This window comes from Schistocerca serialis, chromosome 8 (assembly GCF_023864345.2).
Source record: "Schistocerca serialis cubense isolate TAMUIC-IGC-003099 chromosome 8, iqSchSeri2.2, whole genome shotgun sequence".
In the NCBI taxonomy this organism is placed as follows: domain Eukaryota; kingdom Metazoa; phylum Arthropoda; class Insecta; order Orthoptera; family Acrididae; genus Schistocerca; species Schistocerca serialis.
Genome location: NC_064645.1, coordinates 566,248,831 through 566,254,017, shown reverse-complemented (window position 1 = coordinate 566,254,017; position 5,187 = coordinate 566,248,831). Strand labels below are relative to the sequence as shown.

Here is a 5,187-nt window from a genome sequence, read left to right as displayed (position 1 = left end):
TTACTTATTCTTGTTTAATTTTTCATGGATGAGTTTCACTGTCGAATAAAACTTTTTGAGAGACTTCGTGGTCTCCGTCGACTGTTAAAATTATTTATTTTTAAAATGAAACGTCAAACTGTGAACCTATGTCACAATGTGATGTTATTTATAAAAAAAGGTATGCAAGAAATTTCATATATTTAGCCAGTGTAGAAGAGCGGTGAGACGATGACATACGTACACGTCCAGCATTTTCTAGTTTTGACAAGCGTTAATTCACGAAAGTTTTCGCATTTCTCCAAATAAACATGTGTATGGCGAAAAACGGAATCGGCAATAGTGGATTTTAAAAATAAATTGTTTTTCTGTAGGAAGCTCCCGTTATATCTTTAAAAATGTTACTGACATATCGTGGACTTCAATTTTCATATTACTTTATCCAAAAAAGGAGGAATGTTAATACATTTCACTGCGACAATCAGTCCATGACAATGGAAATGAAGAAATAGAGAGAGTAAAACGCACACAAAATTGGAACGCAAACTGGATAGCACAATAAAGATAGTCAGCTACGCTTTATAAACGGCTGGAAAAATGTTCTCCAATTTTCATTCGTAATTTTTTGCAAAAAAAAAATACCTACGGAGTTTCGGAAATGCCAGTTATGGACCAATGCTGAAACACTCATATTTGTACGCTCTGTAACCTTCATGGGCGGCAATGCATACACTGGGCTCTGGCAGATAGTCCATCGTAAAGATGACGAATACTGTTTTGTGATACATCATTCCACACCTGTTCGATATGCTCGTGTAGCTCTGTAAGAAGTGTAGGCGAACGAGTTGCATCTCTTGTCTTCACTTCGTGTCCCACAGGTGCTCGGTTGGAGACCCGGTGATCGCGCTGGCCAGCGAGCTCATACACGTTTGGCAGAGCACGTTGAGTTTCGTTGGTAATGTGTGGACGAGCATTATCTTTTTGGAACAGCGCATCACCTAGCCGTTGCAAGGACAATACTTTGTACGTACCGACCACTTGCCACCGTTTCGTCGCCACACGGGGTAGCCACGCGGTTTGGGTCGCACTGCTCTCCCCGCTGGAGGTTCGAGTCCTCCCACGGACATGGTTGTGTGTGTTGTCCTTAGCGTAAGTTAAAGTTAGAGTTAGTAGTGTGTAAACCTAGGGGCCGATGACCCCAGCAGTTTGGTCCCATAGAACTTACCACAAATTTCTAATATCCAATTTCACCGTTCCGTCCACAAACACCAAAAGCAAATCCGGCGAGTTTGGTGTCCAGGGCAGTACGGTAGACTCATCCCGGGGCTCTTCCAGCCATCCACGAGCTGCATGACACGTTGCATTTTCTTGTTGGTAGATGCTATCTTGCTGAGGAAAAACAAACTGCATGTAGGGATGAACATGGTCGCCAAAGATAAATGCATACTTGTGTTGGTCCACTGTGCCTCCAGAATGACGAGATTACCGAGGGAATTCCACGAAAAATTCGCCAGATCATAACGCTCACTCCTGGTTGCAGGGCGTTTGCTTTCAAACGTTTCACGCCGCATGCGCCAGGAGTCTGCTGTAGTGGTCCACATGCAGCAACGGTCACTGAACGGCCGTGAGGACACTCTGTTGATAGCCCCTTGCCTCATTTGGGTGGTCGGTTGCTGAGCCGTTGCATGGCTGTACTCCTTTACAGACTGGGTTAGCTCAAAACATGAAACATCGCTTGTTAGAACATGGTTGTAGTTGAATCACTCCTATTTCTATTCGATATAATTTAAACAAGCAAGGTTGTACTTATAAAATGAATGTGACGAACATGATCGTTTCAGCAATTGTTTGTAAGCGTAATTGTTTGCTTCCCGCTGTGCATTAAACAGGTGACGATATGGGTGGGTCTAAACGATATCAGACACCTCACTGGTGTTTTTGTAAAAACTTAAAAGGTGAAAGTGAAATTAACGTTGGACAAGGACCAGTACTTCCAAGGATCGTGGATTCAGCTACTAGTAGTAATTCCTCTGTAAGTAATGCTATGGTTTATATGATGACGAGACTGTTGTGTTATGAACGTGTTATCGGTCATCGGTGAACAGAAGTCGACATCTGAAGGACAAGGAAATATTTCAGTGGTTAAAGTGTGTTGGGACCTCCTACCAAATTTTGCTTTCTGTAAATTGTAGGTGATAAAATGTGATCGTTGCAGGGGAATGGACAGAAGAAAATGTTTGACTGGCCTACAGCAACAAATTAAGTGGCGGATTTCGTAAAGCCTGCGTTTTCTGCGATATGACGGAAGGAGGCAACAATGATGGAAAACTAGGAATACTGGTGAATGAACCGATGCAAATGTATAAGAAAGCAAACGAAATTGTACACAGTCACCGGGAGAAAGAGTATCATACGAGAAATATGGTTGCCTAACAAAACTTCCTGAATGTGATTGAAGTGAAGTCCCGGATGTTTGAACAAGAATGGATGAGGTTAGCAAGAGAAGAGTGGACGAAAACAGAGAAACACTAATCCCAGTAATAAAGACAACAATATACACTTCCAGTGGCATAGAGATATCAATTATTGTTTAGTGAAAGCAGTTAGGAGACGGACAGTGAATCATTGGAATTTACTTCAGAGGGAAAGTTTCGCGCATTACTGAAATTTCGAATGGACACCGGCGATTAAATATTACCAGCTGCAATCTTTCTCAAAAAATACCCGTTATATCAGTAAGATAAAACAAAATGATTTAACACATTGCTGCGCTGATGTTATTACTTGAAAAATGGCTGATTTCATAAAAGAATCCAAATTTTTTGCCATAATAGCAGATGAGGCAACTGATGTAAGCATCTCTGAACAATTATCGTTATGCATAGTTTCTTTGATGTTGAGAGTAGTGTTGTAAAAGAAGAATTTCTAAAATTCATTGCTGTTACTGACCTGACGGGCGAGAACTTAGCAGACACCATCCCGCAGGAGATTAAAGCAACTGGCATTGATGTAGCTTATTGTCGAGGACAATTCTACGACGGAGGAGCGAATATGAGTGTTAAATTTAAAGGAGTTCAAGCAATTATATCACAGGAACAACCATTAGCCATTTACAGCCACTTTGCGACTCACGTGCTCAATCTCGCTCTAAGCGAAACCTGTACTCCAAGCAGCGTACGAAATGCTATGGGTATCATTGGTTCAGTAGTGAACTTCATCAGAGAATCTGCTCAACGAGGAATTTACTAGGGGAAGAAATACAGTCATTTCTACCAGCAAAAAAGTTTCACACAATAAAGAAATTGTGTAAAACACGTTGGGTGTAGAGCGTGATGCTGTCCTGCATTTTCGAGACATCGTTCCCAGCCTAACTATTACACTGCAGAAACTATGTAACATTCGTAGTGGAAGCAGTACTGCAACGACTGCATTTTCCTTGCTTCCTGCTGTGCAGTCATCAGAATTTATTATAAGTTTATGTGTACTTGCGTAAGCGTTCGGTATAGCACTGCCACTTACTCGAGAACTGCAAGACAAGGAAATCGATCCATTCCAAGCGATGTAACTCGTGGAAGCAGCGCACAACAGCTTGAAAGAATTTCGTCAGTTACACTTGCATGCTGTCTTTAAGGCAGTAGAATAATCTGCTGAGAAATTTGGCACTGAGATAAAAACGTCTAGAATAACTGCCCTACAGAAGAATCGAACGAATGCCCCAGCTGATTCACACGAGGAATATTTTAGAGTGGCAATCTGGGTTCGTGTTCTAGATTTTCTACGTAATAAACTAGCCTACAGATTCCCCAAAGCACACCCAGAGCCGTTGGTCATTTAAACGAGGTAATACCAAAATACATTTCTGATGGGTCCACTGGGGAAGTCTTGAAGAGAGCTGAAATATACAAAAATGAGTTTTTCGCAGATTCGGAAGGGAAACTGATGATCCTTAATCAGTAGTCGAAAAAACAAGATTACAACCCAATCTCTCCAGCAGATCTCATAAAAGTTCATCTTCTGCTCCAAACATCGCTGCCTTCCTTCAGCTCCTATCGGCTCTGCCCATCAGTATTGCCACAGCAGAAAGATCATTTTCTGCTCTGCGACACAAAAACCCTATCTTCGTAGCACCATGGTATAGAGCCGACTGAATGGCTTAGCTTTGACGCACATCAACAGGAACATAAAATTTACAGCAGAAGTGTTAGAAGTGTTCCCTCGAAAATGTAAGAGAAGAATGAACCTGCAGTATTTTTGAGAGTTCATTGTTTTTCACTGCGTATCTTATGTTATTCGCATATAAAACGTTTATTTAATGTGCTTTGCTCTAATTACACCATCAAAATTTGAATAAAACAAGTTCAGTTATTCCAGAATGAGATTTTCACTCTGCAGCGGAGTGTGCGCTGATATGAAACTTCCTGGCAGATTAAAACTGTGTGCCCGGCCGAGACTCGAACTCGGGACCTTTGCCTTTCGCGGGCAAGTGCTCTACCAACTGAGCTACCGAAGCACGACTCACGCCCGGCACTCACAGCTGTACATCTGCCAGTGCCTCGTCTCCTACCTTCCAAACTTTACAGAAGCTGTGAGTACCGGACGTGAGTCGTGCTTCGGTAGCTCAGTTGGTAGAGCACTTGCCCGCGAAAGGCAAAGGTCCCGAGTTCGAGTCTCGGTCGGGCACACAGTTTTAACCTGCCAGGAAGTTTCAAGTTCAGTTATTTATATTTATTACAAAGCCCTTGTGAAGAGCACCTTGACTTTAACATATAGGTACCCCATCACAGACAGATGCACTGTGCTCTGTTAAAACGTGTATAATCAGTGACGTGAAAGCTTGTGCGCCCCACCCCCAGAAAAATATCCTACATCTGCCCCTGTGTCCGCACCTCGTGGTCTATAGGCTAGTGTTGCTGCCTCTGGATCATGGGGACCCAGCTTCGATTCTCGGCTGGGTAGGGTGTCCGTGTTGTCCACATCACTGCATCATCAATCGGGAAAGTTGCGAGAGTGGAATCTGTAAAGATTGGAATTCAGTATGGGCGCTGATAACCATGCAGTTGTACACCCCACAAACCAAATATGTCAACGTCATCCGCCTCTGTCCGCTGACGTCGTTCACAAGCCGTGGTGCACCGCAGTTGTCTCCCTGCCAGTTTTGGATAGCACCTTTTTGCTACGCAAGGTATAGTTTATCCACGGTGGCACGCG

The 5,187-nt window shown here is 43.0% G+C and overlaps 1 non-coding gene across 1 annotated transcript; it reads right to left on the bottom strand.

Moving 5' to 3' along the window:
• Positions 1–4,415: 4,415 nt before the first annotated feature.
• On the bottom strand, positions 4,416–4,490 carry Trnas-cga (transfer RNA serine (anticodon CGA)). Its single transcript has one exon. It is a non-coding gene; the product is annotated as a tRNA-Ser (tRNA).
• Positions 4,491–5,187: the final 697 nt, after the last annotated feature.